Source organism: Lynx canadensis, chromosome A2 (genome assembly GCF_007474595.2).
Source record: "Lynx canadensis isolate LIC74 chromosome A2, mLynCan4.pri.v2, whole genome shotgun sequence".
Classification (NCBI taxonomy): Eukaryota; Metazoa; Chordata; class Mammalia; order Carnivora; family Felidae; genus Lynx; species Lynx canadensis.
This window is the reverse complement of record NC_044304.2, coordinates 7,814,944-7,833,670: the sequence shown is the minus strand read 5'-3', so window position 1 is coordinate 7,833,670 and position 18,727 is coordinate 7,814,944. Positions and strand designations below refer to the sequence as shown.

General features: G+C 52.4%; 1 protein-coding gene across 8 annotated transcripts in view; it reads right to left on the bottom strand.

Annotated features, from left to right (window-relative positions):
- The window catches only part of DNM2 (dynamin 2), a 90,654-nt gene that overhangs the window by 71,096 nt on the left and 831 nt on the right, over nucleotides 1-18,727 (bottom strand). The gene's annotated exons all lie outside the window — the stretch shown is intronic.

Below are 18,727 nucleotides of genomic sequence, written 5' to 3'. Positions count from 1 at the left end.
CTCTCTCTCTCTCTCTCTCTCTCCCCCTCCCCCGCTCACACTCTGTCTCTCTCTCTCTCAGAAAAAAAAAATGAATAAAAGAATGTTAGGGGCGCCTGGGTGGCGCAGTCAGTTAAGCGTCCGACTTCAGCTCAGGTCACGATCTCGCGGTCCGTGAGTTCGAGCCCCGCGTCGGGCTCTGGGCTGATGGCTCAGAGCCTGGAGCCTGTTTCCGATTCTGTGTATCCCTCTCTCTCTGCCCCTCCCCCGTTCATGCTCTGTCTCTCTCTGTCCCAAAAATAAATAAACGTTGAAAAAAAAATTAAAAAAAAAAAGAATGTTAATAAATAAATTAATCAATTAATTAATTAAAATTTGGAAAAAAAAAAGAATGACCTTGCCTAACTGGAACATTCCCCATAATGGCCAGTGTAATTCTAGGTTGTCTTAATAAGATTTTGACTTTTTTTTTTTCTTTTTTTTTCTTTAAGATATCTACAGCTTTGGGGCATCTGGGCAGCTCAGTCGGTTAAGCATATGACTTTGGCTCAGGTCATGATCTCACGGTCCGTGAGTTCGAGCCCCACATCGGGCTCTGTGCTGACAGCTCGGAGCCTAGAGCCTGCTTCCGATTCTCTGTCTCCCTCTCTCTCTGCCCCTCCCCTACTCGCTGTGTGTCTCTTTCTCTCTCTCAAAAAATGAGTAAACACCAAAAAATTATAAAAAAGAAAAAGATATCTACAGCTTCTCAGACCACAGTTCTTAGACATAAAATAAGCAATTGTGCCAAAAGGGGAAGTGTGCAATTATCTGAAACTTAAGGATAGCATTTCTTCAGATAAGCCTTGGGTCTCTCAGAGCCAAATACCTAAGACGGGGTGTGCCACTGGGCTGGGGATTTTGTGGTGTTTTACGGTATATCTCACCGCGCAGAATTTTTCTTGAGGTTGTGGAGGTGCCCTCGTGTCAAGCTAACCTATTCCATGGCACATTTAGGGAGCACAGGAGGCTTAGATTTAGGTGACAAAAAATAAAAGAAAAAAAGTGTTATAAAAGACAATACAGGAGTAAAGTTTCATGACCTTCATGGACCGGACAAGCAGTTTCTTGGATATGACCCCAAAACCGTAAGTGATAAAAGAAAAACCATATAAATGGCATTTCATCAAAATAAAATTTGTCTCCTTCTAGGACACTATCAAGAGAGTAAAAAGAAGGGCATCGGTTAAGCGTCCAACTTTGGCTCAGATCATGATCTCACGCTCCGTGATCTCGCGCTGACAGTGCAGAGCCTGCTTGGGATTCCCTCTCTCCCTCTCTCTGCCTCTCCCCTGCTCGCTCACTCTCTCTCACAAAAATAAATAAATGAACATTGAGAAAAAAAGAAAAAAGTAAAAAGACAACTCACATGATGGAAGAAAATATATCCCATAAGGGACTGGCCTTGACACCAGATATAAAGAACTCTCACAAATCAACAAGAGACAAATAACCCAATCTAAAAATGGACAATGAAGCTGAAAAGACATTTCTTCAAAGATGCACAAACGGCCATCGAGCACACATTAGTCATTAGGGAAATTTAAAAAAAAAAAAAAAGAACAGAAAAGAGCAAAACACCACTTCCTACCCCCGAGGAAGCTAAATTGAAAAAGACCGATAGTAACAAGTGTTGGCAAGGAGGTGGAGAAACCAGAACCCTCCTCCAGAGCGGGTCAGACCTAAAACAGTGCAGTCACCATGGAAAACGGTGGTTTTCTCTGGGGTTTTCTCTGGGGTTTGTCCAGGGGTTTCTCTGGGTTAAACGGAAGGATCAACATACGGCTCAGCAATTCCGCTGTTGGGTAGCTGCTCAAAAGAAACGAACGCATGTGCACACAAAAATCCGCACGCAAACGCGCACCAGCAGCACTCTTTCTGACGGCCGAGAAGCAAAAGAGCCAAATGTCTGTCAACCAAGGAGCAAATAACCAAAAGTGCACATCTGTACAGTGGAATATCATCCAGTCGTGAAAAGGGATAGAGTTCTCACACACGCTGTGACACGGATGAATCTTGAACACGTGGCACAAGAAGCCAGACACAGAAACCAGGTAACGCAGGATTCCATTTACGCAAGATGACCAGAACCGGCAAATTCACAGACAGAAAGCAGATTCGTGGTTGCAAGTTGCTGGGGGTGGGGAGTGACTGCTGATGAGTACAGAGTCTTTTGGGGGGCATGAAAAGGTTCTGAAATTAGTGGTGATCGTTGCACAACTCCGGGAATATGCTAAAAATTACCTAATGGTTACACTTTAAAAGGAGGGATTTTATGGTATGTGAATTATATTTCAGTTAAAGATGCTATTTTATTTACTTATTTTTTAATTTTTTTAACGTTTATTTATTTTTGAGACAGAGAGAGACAGGGCATGAATGGGGGAGGGGCAGAGAGCGAGGGAGACACAGAATCGGAAGCAGGCTCCAGGCTCTGAGCTGTCAGCACAGAGCCCGACGTGGGGCTCGAACCCACGGACCGTGAGATCGTGACCTGAGCCGAAGTCGGACGCTCAACCGACCGAGCCACCCAGGCGCCCCTAAAGATGCTATTTTAAAACAAAAAGCACAAGAGCGACCCATGTGCCAACAAGGGAGCAAGTCCATCAACTATCTTTAAGATAAAAACCGCTGCGGGGGCACCTGGGTGGCTCAGTCGGTTAAGCCACCGACTCGTGATTTCGGCTCAGGTCAGGATCTCATGGTCATGAGATCGAGCCCTGTTCCGGGCTCAGCACTGACAGCACAGAGCCTGCTTGGGATTCTCTCTCTCTCTCCCTCACTCTCTGGCCCACCCTTGCTCACAGGTGTATGCACTCCCAAAATAAATATTTAAAATAAAACATTTAAGGGGCACCTGGGTGGCTCAGTCAGTTAAGGTCCGACTCCGGCTCAGGTCACAATCTCATGGTTTGTCGGTTCGAGGCTCACATCAGGCTCTCCAGGGCCAGCACAGAGTGTGCTTTGGATCCTATGTTCCCCTCCCTCTCTGCCCCTCCCCTGATCTCTCTCTCTCTCTCTCTCTCTCTCTCTCTCTCTCTCTCAAGTGCGCACATATGTACTCTCTCTCACTCTCTCTCAAAACTAAACATTTTAAAAAAATATAAGATAGGGGCGCCTGGGTGGTTCAGTCGGTTGGGTGTCCGACTTTGGCTCAGGTCATGATCTCGAGGTCAATGAGTTCGAGCCCTGCATCAGGCTCTGTGCTGACAGCTTAGAGCCTGGAGCCTGCTTCAGACTGTCTCCCTCTCTCTCTACCCCTCCCCTGCCCACCCTCTGTTCTCTGTCTCTCAAAAATGAATAAACGTGAAAAAAAAATTTTTTTTAATTTTTTTTAAGACAAAACCATTGCCCACCCACACAAACCCTCCCAGAAAGGCTCAGGCCTGACTGTGGCCAGTCCTCATCCTGCCCTCCCACAGCCTCAGCCCCTCTGTGACCCTGACCTTAGTCACCACCTCCAGTTTTCTGTGTGCCTGGCTGGTGTGTACCTCCCCCACTGGGCCTAACTCCAAGGGGCAACCAACCGGGCAGGAGCCCAGGTTGTGGCGGGGCACACAGCAAGCTCAGCGGCCTCTGCGGAGTGAGGACCACTCGGTGGCTGAGACCCAAGGTTACTTTACCTGGAGACGGGTTTCTAGAGCACCGAATACACACCAGACACCATGCAAAGGGCTGGGGCACACCCAGGAACGAGGCCCCACCAACAGGGTGCTCACCTTCTACTGGGTGGTGGTGGACAATAAACCAAATACATAAAGAGAACAATGACAGGGAGGGACAAGTGCTTCCAAGAAAAATTAAGCAGGGCAGGAGGATGGAGTAACAGGGTGGAGGCATTTTAGCAGTGGGGCCAGGCAGGCCCTGTTGAGGAGGAGACATCTGACCACAGGCCTGATGGAGGTGACAGATGATTCATCAGGTTATCTCAAGGAAAAGAGCTTTCCAGGCAGAGAAAATGGCATGTGCAAAGGCCCTGAGGAGGGAATGTATTTCACATGTTTGAAGAACAGTGAGGACCCCAGTATAGACAAAACAGAACAAGTAAGGGAGAAATAGGGGCAGATGAGGGAGAGAGGGGAGAGAGGTGATGGAGCGGTAGGGGGGACGGGGGCGCAAGGAGATCATGCAGGGCCTTCGGGTGGTAGCGAAGACTTCAGTTTTCATACAGAGAGAACGAGAAGCCACAGTGGGTTCTGAGCAGAGGCAGAATATATTCTCAATAGGACCCCTCTACAGCCACTATAGGGAGAACGCCTGGGGTGGGCAGGGAGGGAGGTCGGAAGGTACAAGACTTAGGAGGAGATAACCGCCCTTGTTCAGGTGGGCAGTGATGTTAGATAGAATAATACAGAGAGTGGGGCGCCTGGGTGGCCAGTCAGTTAAGTGTCCGACTCCTGGTTTTCGGCTCAGGTCACGATCTCGTGGTTCGTGAGTTCCGAGCCCCGCGTCAGGCTCTGCACTGTCAGTGTGGAGCCCGCTTGGGATTCGCTCTCTCCCTCTCTCTCTGTCCTTCCCCTGCTCATGCTCACTCTGTCTCAAAATAAATAAACTAAAAAAAATAAAAAAAAAAAAGAAGATACAGATAGAAATACTAATAGCAAAGCTCTCCATGTACCAAGATGGAGAATTTTTTTTCTTTTTGAGAAATCAACAAGCTGATTCTAAAACTTATTATGTAAAGACAAAGGAACTAGACTAGCCAAAACAATTCTGAAAGCGAATAACAAAGGATTTAAAGACTTATTATAAAGTAATAAAGAAATGTGGTTTTGTCCAAAGGACAGACACACACATCAATGTTAGAAAATCGGGGCGCCCGGGTTAAGTGCCCGACTCTTGATTTTGGCTCAGGTCATGATCTCACTGTTGTGGGATGGAGTCCCAAGTCAGGCTCAGCATCGGGCATGGAACCTACTTAAGATTCTCTCCCTCTCTTCTCTGCCCCTCTCCCACTCGCGCGCATGCGCTCTCTCTCTCTCTCTCACAAATAATAGTAATTAACATAAAGAAAGAAAGAGAGAAAGAGAGAAAGAGAGAAAGAGGGAAAGAAAGAAAGAAAGAAAGAAAGAAAGAAAGAAAGAAAGAAAGAAAGAAAGAAAGAAAGAAAGAAAGAAAGAAAGAAAGAAAATAGAATCCAGAGGCGCTTGGGTGGCTCAGTCAGTTGAGTGTCCAACTCTTGATTTCGGATCAGGTCATTATCCCAAGATCGTGAGCCCTGCGTCAGGTTCCATGCTTAGCGTGGAGCCTGCCTAAGATTCTCTCTCTCCCTTTTCCCCTCTTCCCTGCTCGCGTTCGCGGTCTCCCTCTAAAATAAAAAAAGAAAAGAAAAGAAAATAGAATCCAGAACGGACCCACGCCAATATGGCCCACTGACTTCTGACACAGGAACCTCAATGGAGAAAAGAAGGTCTTTTCAATAGACAATACTGACACAATTGGACATTCATATGCAAAGAAATAACCTCGGTTTATACCTCATAAATCATACAAAAATTAACTCGAAATGTCTCCTATTTATGAGTCACACAGAGACACGCACAAGAATGTTTCTATCAGCATTATTCATAATCACCAGGAACTGGAGACAACGCACTGTCCTTTAGTTGAATGGTTCAACAGACAGTGGCCCGGCCATACCATGAAGGACTCCTCCTCAGCAATAAAAAGGACTGAATGGCTCACGCATTCAGCCTAAATGGTGCTCCAACCTGTTATGCAGAATGAAACACGGCTCAAAAGCTACATGAGTCCATTTACACAAGAATCCGAAAAAGCCAAAACCATAGGACGGGGAACTCGGGCAAGGAGCAGGTGCCCGGGTGCAGGGGGCGGAGAGGAAGTGACCACAAAAGGGCACAGGGGGACTTCTGGGGGGCCTGGAAGGGTTCCATGTGTTGATGGTGGTGATGGTTACACACCTCTGCTGTTTGTCAAAGGAGAGCTATACAGTAAAAATGGGCAGGGCTTACGGTATGTAAATTATACCTCGAGGGTGGAAAACAAGCCAAATGGGCAAGCTCTCTATGTGCTGAGGATACACTAAGATCTCCAAGAAATGCTGTCAAGTAAGAATCTCCCTGCTCCCAACAGCGTGTAAAAGTGTGTATGGGGGAGGAGAGAATAAACACACGCATGTCTTCTTCTGTTTGTACCGAGCCTGGGAGGGCACAGAGCAACCAGGAAGGGTGGTCAGCCGTGAGGGTGCCGGCTGTAGGGGCAGGCAGGTAGCAAGGCCTCTCTCTCTCTCTCTCCATCCTTTCTGGTATTTTTGAACTTGGTGCCATATTGAGCTTATTACCGATTAAAAATTTTTTTTTAATGTTTATTCATTTTTTGATAGAGAGAGACAGAGCGTGAGCAGGGGCGGGGGAGGGGCAGAGAGAGAGGGAAACAGAGAATCTGAAGCAGACTCCAGGCTCTGAACTCACAGCACAGAGACTGACGCCGGGCTCGAATTCACGGACCACCGTGAGATCATCACCTGAGCCGAAGTCGGACGCTTAGCTGACAGAGCCACCCAGGCGCCCCGAACGTATTAACCAATTTAAACAGTTATATTAAAAAGGACCTTTGGGGCGCCTGGGTGGCTCAGTCGGCTGAGCGCCTGACTCTTGGTTTCAGCTCAGGTCATGCTCTCACAGTTGGTGAGTTCGAGCCCTGCATCGATCTCACTGCTGGCAGTGCAGAGCCTGCTTTGGATCCTCTGTCCTCCTCGCCCGCTGACCCTTCCCCCCCACTTGCTCAGGCGCACACGCGCGCTCTCTCTCTCTCTCTCTCTCAAAAAAAAAAAGAAAGAAAAACTCAAAAATTATTAAAAAATTAAATAAAATAAAAAGAAACTTTGGTGCTTCCAAAGCATAGTATATGAAAAGGAGAGAAAGAGTTAACTACCGTAGGGAGAGCTGATCGACACCACCTTAACCCAGAGATCAAGGTCAACATCACCGTGATAAGACGTGTTGATAACATGGAGCCCAAATAGGATGTGGAGAGAAGGGTTTCTGGTTTCTGTGGTATTCTTTTCCCCACACCCAGAGTGCCAGTCTAATCATGGAAATCCCAGATAAACCCAAATTGAAGGCCATTCTATTAAATGCCAAAGGCATGAAAACCAAGGGAAGTCAGTGGTGCTGTGTCACCGACCAGCAAGATGGAGGAGGAGTGGCGACTCCAATGCAAAGTGGCACCCCGGGTGGGGTCCGGGGACAGGAAAAGGACATAAGGGGGGAAACTGGGGAAATCTGCAGAAAGTCTGCCTTTCCTTAGTGGTAACAATCTACCACAGTTAATGTCTCAGTGGTAAGAAACGTACAATGGTAAGGTAAGACGTAAGCACAGGGAAGGATGGGATACGGGAGCCCTCTGGGCTGTCTTTGCAACTTTGCCGTAAAACTTAAAAACTTGTTTATTTTCTGTAAATCAAAAACTGTTCCCAAATAAAAAAAAAAAATATATGGGGCACCTGGGTGGCTCGGTCGGTTGAGCATCCGACTTCGGCTCAGGTCATGATCTCACTGTCCGTGAGTTCGAGCCCCGTGTCGGGCTCTGTGCTGACAGCTCAGAGCCTAGAGCCTGTTTCAGATTCTGTGTCTCCCTCTCTCTCTGCCCCTCCCCTATTCATGCTCTGTCTCTCTCTGTCTCAAAAATAAATAAACGTTGGGGCGCCTGGGTGGCGCAGTCGGTTAAGCGTCCGACTTCAGCCAGGTCACGATCTCGCGGTCCGTGAGTTCGAGCCCCGCGTCAGGCTCTGGGCTGATGGCTCAGAGCCTGGAGCCTGCTTCCGATTCTGTGTCTCCCTCTCTCTCTGCCCCTCTCCCGTTCATGCTCTGTCTCTCTGTCCCAAAAATAAATAAACGTTGAAAAAAAAATTTTTTTTAATAAATAAATAAATAAATAAACGTTAAAAAAAATGTATTACAAATAAAACAAAGGCAAAAACTCCTCAAGACACTGAAGAGCAGGGACTTGGCATGAGGTGGACACATTATGGCAAGACTCTGGACTGTCACACATGAGCTCATAATGGTGTCGGGGAGAATGGGGAACATTTACGCACAGAAATGCAGAAAAAGGATCTGGCAAGAGCCACACACTGATGGACATGGTTCCCTACAAAGGGTAACAGGAACCTCTGCCTTTCTCTGCGCACGTCCGAAAGGAACGCGTTTTATTTTACAATGAACGAACCTTAAATTTAAAAAGAAAAGAAAAATCAAGCTGATGTGTCGTTGTCGGCCCAGTGCCGACAGAGCCTCCCCACCTCCGACGGCCACCTGCCCTGGGCTCCCCAGGGACCTGTGCCAGGCCCTGCCAGCAAGAGATGTCAGCGGGGCAGACGCCATAGAAGCCGGACTTCCGTCTAAACAGCTTCTACCCACGTGAAGGGAACTTAGTATTGCAAGACAAGACATGCCAACCCAAACCACAGGAAGCGTCCCTCCTCAAGCTGAGAGGACGGCTCACGGTCTCTGGTCACAGCCCCCCAATCCTGACTGCTAGATCCCTAGCACTCCATCGCGCCCCCCCCCCCCCCCAGGTAACAGAACCACGTTTGAAGGCATCTTCCTTAAAACCACTGGCTCCCTGGCCACAGGGCCAGCTGGGGGCCTCCTAGACAAGGAGGCTGTGACCCTCCAGAGGACCCTGTCCATCAGCACAGAACACAGAGGCCCCGTGGCCTGGGACAGACAGGGCTGTGTCCCACACCCACCACGGGGGCTTCCTCCAGGGCTGGCCTGGCCGTGCCAGGGTGTATCACCCAGCAGGCGGGTGTCACCCCAGCTGGGACAGTTCCTGCTCACTTTGCTCGCCAGCCAGCCTGCCAGTCCCTAAGACTCTTGTCGCTGGGAAAATGTGCATCATGGAGCGGGGTCTCCAGGACGCCTCCTCCTACATCTGGGTGTGGGGGTGTCACCAGGGGCCTGGGGAGCTCTGCTGGCCGCTTGTCCACACCCCACGGGTCTGTGGTCTGAACAGGTTCAACTTTAGCCAAAGGAAGTCTCCCACTACAGAGCATCGGTTTTCCGTGCTGCAGCTCATGACCAGAATCACCCCGAGTTTTAAGTTGGCCCGGGGAGGGGTCCGGCCCCGCGCGCTGGTATTTTTATGACACCTCCCCCTGGCTCCCTGTGGGAGGATGACCCCCTCGTGGCCTCCTTTCCGTGGTTCTGCTCTGGTCCAAGCGGGCACTCGGACAACCTGCCTTCAGACCTCGGGGCCCCGCAGCGAATGTGTTCAACCAGCACCCAGGCACACGGCAAGAATTAAATGGGTAGCACACCGGCAGCCCGGAGGGGCCTCAGTTGCCCCAGCCCAGGGTGGGGCCCCCTTACAGCTGGAGAAGCCAGAGCAGAGACACATCCACGCTTGGCTGGCCTCAGGGTCTTAGCACAGCACTGTCATTACTCGGTGTCAACAGACAAATCACAGCCCTTCCTGTAAAGACAAGGTGCCTGCTTCTGTTCTCCCTAGAGCACCCCACGCCCTACCTCACCGCTGTGCGCCCCAGTGATGAGTCCTGGTGCGTCCTCTGGGCCCCTTCTCAATGAACGTCGTCTGTGCAGCGAAACGCATCCAATTCTGGTTTCTAGACATATCCATTCAACAAATATGCATGATCCTACTACACAGCAGGACAGCAATGAACACACAGGCACAAACCCCTGCCCGTGAGAACCTCCCATTCTGGTGGGACAGAGAGTAAACTAATAATGAAAATAAGTTCAGGTGCTAATAAGAGCTCTGAAGAGGGGCGCCTGGGTGGCTCCATAAGTTAAGCATCTGACTTTTTTTTTTTTTTTTGGGGTGGGCGGGGTGGGGGTAGGGAGGGGCAGAAAGAGAGGGAGAGAGAGAGAATCCCAAGCTGTTTCTGCGCCGTCAACACTGAGCCTGATGCAGGGCTTGAACTCACCAACCATGAGATCACGGCCTGAGCTGAAACCAAGAGTCGGACACAACCGACTGAGCCACCCAGGCGCCCCTGCGACCAGCTTTTGATTTCAGCCCAGGTCACGATCTCACGGTCCGTGAGTTGGAGTCCCCTCTGCACTGAAAGTACGGAGCCTGCTTGGGATTCTCTGTCTCTCTCTCAAATAAATAAACATTAAAAAGAAAAAGAGCTCTGAAGAAAACACATCAGGGCAGGGGTCTGAGGGAGTGCCAGGCCCCGTGTGAGCCGGGGTAGGTAAGGGACCGCCTGGCACAGAGATGAGGTTTCAGCAGGGACCCAAGAAGACAGGGGCAGCACAGGTCACGCAGAACTCTGGACACAGAGGAGATGTGACTGAAGGCAGAGAAAGGCCACAGGGGAGAGTGAGCCCGGGGGGTCTGGGGAGCAGGCCGCGTGGCCAGAGGGGTGAAGGAGGAGAGAATGGCAGGAGGTGAGGGCAGGCGGTGACAGGGGCCGCGAGAGAAGTCAGGCTTTTACCCCAAGTGAGGTGGGAGCCAGGGAAGGTCGTGTGCAGAGGAGGGCCGTGCCCTAACTCGGGTCCACAGGCACCCAGTGGGGGTGGGGGGCGGGGGCAGGAGCCGAGAAGGCAGGATGGAGACGACCGCTCCGGTTCAGGACGTGCTGACGTGGGGGCACCGGGGAGGAACCCCCGACCAGCCCCACGCCAACCCCAGCGAAGCAGCCGCTTGCGGCGTCTCGGCCGCCGCAGCCGGGAAGGTGAGGACCGCACACGCGGAGCTGCCACCGTCCCGCGTCCTCCCCTCCCGCCTTCTCCACAGGCGTGCCGCGTCCGTGGGCAAATCCGGGACTAGGCGACTAGGAGGAGGCTCGACACCGGCCACCGAGAAGCTGGTCTGTGTACCATGAGCACCACGTAGCCGTGAAGAAGGGAGGATCACGGGGGGCACTTGGGATGCGCACCGGCTCACGTACGGACGGGCCGGATCACTACATTCTACGCCTGAAACCAGCATAACGCTGTATGCTAACCTACTGGAAATTAAAATTAGAACAGGAAAGGGAAAGGAAAGGGCCTACGAATAACAGGGCCCGAGCCGGGACCCACAGCCAGGCAGGAGGGGCACAAAGGTACAAATGGAGCGGTCGCCGGTCTGCTCCACGCCAGCTCCTGCCCGCCCTCCTCGCCTCGACAGAAAGACCTACTGCCTCGTCCAGGAAGCACTCCCTGACCACCACTCCGGCCCAAAGCTCCCCATCAGAACCTCTGTCTTCCACGTGCCTCCCACTCTCACTGTGCCGAGAAGCAGAAGAGAGGACAAGAACCTCTTGGGGCCCACTCGTGGCAGCACCCCCAACCAAACCCAGCCCCTGCTGCTTGCTCTGGTGGCCCCATTCTCCGCTGGAGACAGATGCTGGGTGAAGGAACAGTGGGCAGGCACGGGGACTTGGAGGCCTCCACCTGCCTGCCCCACCCCTGCCCCTCAGCCGCCTCATCCGTAAAATGGAACCGACCCGAAATGACCCCCAGACAGCGCTCAGTGTTGCACTCACACGCGAGTGCATCAAAGACGCGGGAGGTCCATTCGGTGTGGGACAAAAAGACCAGAGCCACCCCGATTGCCACTGAAGGAGGCCCATCAAGCAACTGAGGGGTGCACCCGGCCCCGCAAGGACCCAAGGAAGGTCTGGATTATTCCTCCACACCTGGCCTGGTTCCAGAAATCTCTGAGGTCACTCTGAGGTACAGACATCGCAGGAGGAGTGAAAATCAACTTGATGAAGCTGGGCCAAGGGTCAAGGGTGCTACTCTAGGTACGGGCCAACAGGCCCAGTGGGGGAGGCCTCCTGAGAAAGTTTGAGGCTCTGGGTTAGGTTTGGCCCCCTGCAGCCCCAGCATCCTTGGGCCAGCCTCTCTGACTCAGTTTCCTCACCAGTAAGCAGCGATCAAGTACGGGCCTCAAAGCGAGTAAGGTGCCTTGCCCTGAGGCCCCAGCGTCGATCATGGCACACAGAGGACGCTGTCATTTCTCATCAGGACAGTCACAGCAACTGCCGCTTGGTCCCTTTCCTCCGTTCCTTACCCCTCTGGGGGCGGTGGGGAGGGGAGGGGGGCAGGAAACTCCAACACAGCAAGACCTCTGGGATGTGTTAAGTGGTTGGAAAGCAAGTTGCCAAGCCACGTAAGTGGGGTGGCCCCAGTTCTAGAAAGCAGATATGCTGAAAAAGAACCAACTGCTGGCAGTGCCATATATTCGCCCCGGCAAGGACACCTGGACACAAATACGCAAGAAGGGTCTGGCAGGATCCACCCCAACCTGACCATGGCGTTCCCACGTGGAGCCAGGAGGGCGGGACAGGGCTGGCGGGGCGTTCTTCCCCATCGGTCAGTTTCCCTCTGCACAAGAACAGGGTCTTTGGTGTTCTACTTGCATAATTCAAATGCAGGGAGAGTAGGCCTCCCATGGGCACTTTCCCGACCCTCACATGCCTCCTGGGTCTCACCTCCGCCTCAGTCCCTTTTCTAAGAGGACAGCAGGTACACGGCAGGCCGGTACGTGAAGCCCTCTGTTCGTGCCCTTCCCTCTGCCTGGGACACCGTTCCCTGGGGTCTTGGAGGGGCTGGCTCCATCTCGGGGCACCCGCTGACCACCTGTCTGAAGCAGCCTCCACCCCGCCACTCTCTCCCTCCCCCTACCATTTTCGCTGCACTTCGCCTTCAGAAAGCAGTTCATTTAACCTTTCACCCGATCTCTGCCCTTCTTGGTGCCGGCCGGGTTCCGACCACCTGGCCCGGCAGGTGCCACTGAAGGCGTGCCAGCCGGGCACACAGCTAACAACCTCGAAGGGTGCCGAAAGCCAGAAGCTGCTCGCTCCGTCACCTCGGCCCCATCCACAGACACAAGTGCCACGGCGTCCACTATTCACTCCACGCCTTGCCATCCCTGACGTCCCCGAGCATCTGGCTCTGGGGGACACAGTCCCAGCTAGAGGCCCGGCTCCTGAGCTCCTCCCTGTGTGACTTCGAGTCAGTTCCCCTCTCCGGCCTCAGTTTCTTCACCTATAAATCAAGGGTGCTAAGAGCAGCACCCCAGGGCTGCTGGGACTGCATGGTCCAGTGTCCCCAGGGTACGGCACAGAGTGATTCTCCACAAACATCACCTCTTACTGTGTCATAAACATCCAGCCGCAGGTGAAACCAAATGAGCCACCCGGCTCCCTGTTCAAGCTGCGGGTGACTGCAAGAGGGAAAGCCCCCAGCACCCAGCAGAGGCCTCCCTGCCGACACGAACAGGAACCCAGAACGCACCCAGAAGCAGGAGTCTTTTCTCTCCAGCGCCTTCTTGCTTCAGAGGCAAGGCAATTTTTTCCTTTTATTCAGATCGTAGCGAATGCCCTATAAATATCTCGTTATTGGCTTGCATTTTCCCAGAGCTTTCACACAATAAGGGCTTAATTACAGCATGTGGTTAGCAACCCCAGTAAATTAAGGGTTAGCCGATGTTCCGATTTTTTTCTGCAATCGAGGGCCCTGTAATTTCGGCGTTTGCATTCAAATCTGGGCAGAAGCTTGGCAGACGTGGCCCTGATCCAAATGCAAACACCTGGAGAGACACATGGCTCCATTCCAAACAGCCCCTCCCGCGACCGGTGCCTCTGAACACTCTGAAATCCAGAGCCGTCCACAAGGTCGTCCCCTGCCCCTCACCCGGAAACGACCGGCTTACGACCGGGGGATTTCAATCTGTGTACCTAGCGAGGGCCATTATCCCTGGACAAATAACTCTGCAAAGATACTCGGCGGCCCAGATCTGAGCTTTGGAGAAATCGGTCTCCTGGGCTGGAAACATAATCCCAGCAAGCAAAACCCAACCAAGAACGACACGGGCAGACAACCCACATGTGGAGTTCGGGAGGCATATCTCTTCCCTGGCGTTATACTCCGAGACTACAACCGCTTAGAACAAGAGGAGATCACACTTCCCCTGGGTCTGGAAACGAACAGGTCTTACACAGCTTTCTGGGTCATTAAATCCTCTTCTAGATCATTCTGAGTAGCTGTTTCCGAGCTGGCTGTCCGACGCACTGTTTGTCTAACTAATCCGCTACTGTCGGGCATTTCTGCTCCCCATCTCCCACCACCATCCACTAAATGAGCATCAGTAACTCTCACAGCCAAATATTTGTCCGCAGCCACCATTTCCACCTAGAAACACAGCAGTAACAGGCTCCCGCCAGCATTTCAGGATCTGGCTCACTGGCTAGTTCCGGTTACATGCTCAGAGCTAAAGCCAGAATGATGCCCGCCTGCACGGAGAGGCACTCACTCAGTGTTTGGGCTAAAATAAGCTGCTTTGGAAAAATAAAAAGTAAAAAAACAAAACAAAACAAAATAAAATAAGGTGCTTTGGGGATGCCCGGGTGGCTCAGTTGGTTAAACATCCGACTCTTTGTTTCAGCTCGGGTCGTGATTTCATGGTTTGTGAGTTCGAGCCCCACATCGGGCTCCATCCGGACAGTGCGGAGCCTGCTTGGGATTCTCTCTCCCCGTGCCTTCCTCCCCCCCCCCCCCCAAAAATAAATAAATAAACTTTTAAAAAATTTTATAAAATGAGGTGGGTTTTGTATTAACAAGGTAATTACGAATTCCGTTTCTTTACGGAAAAAGAGTCCTCACACCCAGGGCTTTTACAAGTCACAGGGAGCTCCTGTTTCACAAGGGTTAGCTCATTTGCGCCTCAGCCCGCTCCCAGGAGAGAGGGAACATCGTGATCCCCATTTTCCAGACGAGGGAACTGAGGCCCGGACAAGTGAGGTCATTCGGCCAATGTGTGGCCGCGCAGGGACAGCCACATTCCCCCGGGCACCTCCAGGACTCTCCCCCATTCAGGCTGACCCAGGTACTACAGACCACCCAGGCAAAGCAACTTTAGGTACGCACCAAAAGAGAAACGGCGGAAAACAGCAGCTTTCACCTGCAAGGTCCCCGAAGGGACAAACCAGCCCAAGCGGCGGACCACCACGTGCCTATACCCCTCAGCCTGGCAGGGACCTGAGGTGCCAACAGTCACCTGACAAGCATTCGTCCGGCACCCACCGTGTGCCCGACAGCAGTCCCGTGGTGTAGCCATGTCTCCTGGAGGGACCCATCACCAAAGATCAAATGGAAATGTAGCCAGAGACGGTAGAGGCCCATGGGGCAGCTGATTGTCGCTAAAAGAAAAATGGCACTAGGTCATTTGTGAGTTGGCGGCTGGGTCCCGCTCACTGAGATAATCCAGGTAAAGCTGAAAACCAAAGGCGAGGGCCCTCAGCTTGCCCAGGACCAGGTCCGCAATGGAACCACCACAGCCGTCCCTCTGCTCAGAGCCCTCCCTGGCCCCCACTGGCCCCCAGTCCCTGCTAACCTTATCTCCCCCAACTCTCTTGCTATACTGGCCTCCAGGCACACCTTCACCTCAGGGTCTTTGCACTGGCTGTTCCCACAGCCTGGGATGCTCCCCCAGCAAATCTCCACTGGTGGCTCCCCCCACCTCCTTAAGTCTCTACTCAGATGTCACTTTCCTAAGGAGGCCTTCCTTCCCTGACACCCCCATTTAAAACCCTCACCTCCCCCTGCCCTCTCCCTGAGCCTGCTTTTCTTTTCCTTAACAGCTTTCAACTTCAGGCCTGTTTCTTCCTTATCGGCCCCCTGCTGGAAGGCCAGCTCCCCCGGGGTGGGGGTTTTGGTATCTTGCTCAGGGCTGTGTCCGTAGCCACAGAACAGGGCCCCCGGCAAGGACACAGAGTGTTTAGAAAACATTTTTCAAGAACAAATGAAACCTGCACAGCGCTTTAAGCACTTTTCCCGTGCTAGACACCCTTCCAAGCCATTTAGTCCTCACTCCACCCTCAAGGACAGGCACCAGGTGACTTCACCTGCCCTACGAGATGAAACACACCCAACTTATAAGGCAAGGGGCTTATAAGTGGACGCTGTTAACAGCCCCAACTCCCAGCTGGGGATACTGAGGCTCAAAGAGGAAAGGCTCACAGGAACAAGCCCAGGCCTGGGGGATTCTCAGCTGGAGGCCTCAACCTCAGCCTCCTCCTGTTCTTCTCCCAAGGAAAAATTTCTCAAGTTCCTCCCTCCATTTAGCTGCGGGGGCTCAACGACCAGGGTCACCAGAGAGGCTCATCCTCCCCACTCCTTAGGGCCACATGCTGTTACAGGGCAGACAAGCCAAGGGTCTGAAACTCAAAAGTTTCTAGGGCCAGGAGTCTCCAGGCAAATGTAAAACGAGCCTGGGCGAGTACTAGGGAGTAGTGGGGAGTGGGGCAGCACACGTGGCCACTCCTGATCTGACATGGCAGCCGGTGGCTGCTGCTTCTGAGATCCAGGCACTTGGTGCCAAGCAAGTCTCAGGCCCAGGAAGGCCAGAATATGACGACTAAAACGACAGCTGCCATGGGTATAGGGTCAATGCACTCAACACATGTTAACTCACACAGTCAGCCCGGAGTGCCTGGTAGTTATCACCCCATTTTACGGAAAAGGAACCTGAGTCCACTTGGCCAAAGTCACACAGGCAAACACGATGAAGCCTGGCCTAAGGCCCAGGGCCCGTGTTATTACACCACTAAACTCTGAGGCTCTTTGGGTGTTTGCTAAGCATTGCAAAAACCTGAATTTTGATGCAAAATTTAAATGTTGGTAGCTAATTAAGAACAAAGTATTTTAAACACCATGCAGGTGAAACAAAAGACCAGCAAGCAGGCTTCAGCCCCCAGGGCCACTGATCTGCAACCCGGTACAGGCTGAGTTGGTACAGGCTGAGCTATCTCGCTTGGACCACAGTCTTAGAAAACCAACAAGGAGGAGGCAATGAAACAGAGCAGCCCGTGCTGACCCCCTGGGAACAGGCCCTGGAACTACTCTCTCATTTGTTCTTTGAAACTAGCCAAGATGTCATCTGTAAAGGTCTACAACGCAAAGAAGGAAACAGGTCCTCAGCTGCAACAGTTTGGCCAAACTCACAAGAAGGAGGAGTGGGATTCAAAGCGAGGGCCAGCCCGCTGTCCCCCTGTGGCAAGGCTTGGTAGCTAAGAAACCTTACCCACACTCCGGAAAGAAAAAGAAGTTAGCTCCGTTTGAGCAACCCATAACCGAGAAGCTTTTTTAAAACTTTGGCTCTCAGGCCCTGAACTAATGCTCTTAACGATCAAGGTCACATTGCAGGCTTCTGGGAGAAGGTTGCCACAGGAGCCAGCTCGGTACTAGATGGCTGGGTGGGTGGATAAGAGAGAAAGGCCAGGGGCAGAGACACTGAGGAGAGGCGGGCAGGGAAGAGAGACCTAAGGTCCCCAACACAGAGCCCCCAATTCCTCACTGAACAGCTCTGAGCAAGAGGGCTCAGCTGAGCCTCAGTTGTCTGCTCTGTAAAATGGGACCATAGCAGTGTCAGCCTCAGAAGGCTTAAATGCAGTCCAGTGCATAACTTGAAAGCACTTTAATTCTGATTAGTGTTTGCTGCTGATATGGGAGGGACCAGCATGGTGAATAACAGCCTGGCCGTGCCGACCTACCGTGTGCCAGGCACCGTGCTAAGTAAGCACTTTCAACAAATCAGGTCACTGCAGAATGGCAAGTTGAGGGACCATCACCCTGTTTTTAGAGGGGGGAGAACTGAGGTTCAGAGAGGCCAGACAACCTGTGCGAGGAGGTCACCAGGCAAATGAAACACACAGAACTTTGCTGTGTGTCCAGTTAAAGCCTGGGCGGACAGGCAGGAAAATAACCATGCAAAGGGGCCCACAGCCCAGCCCAAGGCCCAGCCCCGGCCCAGCTGACCCTAGGTCCACACCTTTCCGCCACAGTGGACAACAGGCAAGGTGCCAGAGACAAAGCAGCAAAGGAGGAAATTCATGCCTCTGAGAGCAAAGCTCCAGGCCTCTGGGAAGGCAGGGTGGGGCTGGGCACCACTGAGCACTAGCCTGGTGCCCTTGGGCCAAGGATGAGGCTTTTCTGAGCCTTCCTGCTCGTGTCTAAGGTGGGATAACAGAACCTCCACCCCTCTCACTCCCTGTGGGATCCGAGAGGCTGACAAACTGAACTCAGCCTGGAGCCTTCGAGATGAACATTAACCCTTACTGCAGATAACAACAACAACAACGATGATGATGACTGGGATGTTATCATTTGGCAGCCACAGGCACAAATGGAGCCGTTCCCAGAATGGAGAAGTGACAGCCCATCTGGGAGGCAGAAGGGCAAGAGGCGGGGGAAGGGAGAAGAAAGAACCAAACACCCCTGGAGGGCTCACTGCCAGTTCTCATTCATCAGCAGCTTCCTGAATCCGGGCGACGAGTGGAGTTTGCCCACTGGATAGATGAGCACACCGAGGCTTCTCAGGGCTGCCCAAAGGCCTCATCAGGCTCCAAAGAGGGCCCCCAATTTGCAGACTTTTGCTTGGGAGCTGACCCCAAGAGCACCCTGACAAGGGCCAGGAAAGAATCCTGCAGAAAGTACCCCCTCCCAGGGTCCTACTTCCAACCGATAGGGGAGTTCAAGTTTCATCCTTCAGCTCCCTTGTTCCCAGCACGCTCCCAGCCCAGCCCACCCCACCCAGGACTACAGAGATGGGGCCAGACAGTGGGGAACTGCCAGGGCACTGATGGGCAGACTAACATAAGGACGGACACCCGGACAGACAGACAAAGGGATCCGTTTGGGAGAGAAGCCAGCGTTTGCCAGGGACCAAGCTTTAGAGTTAGCCTGGGAGAACCAGACAACAGAGTCCCCTAGGGTACGGCCAGTCA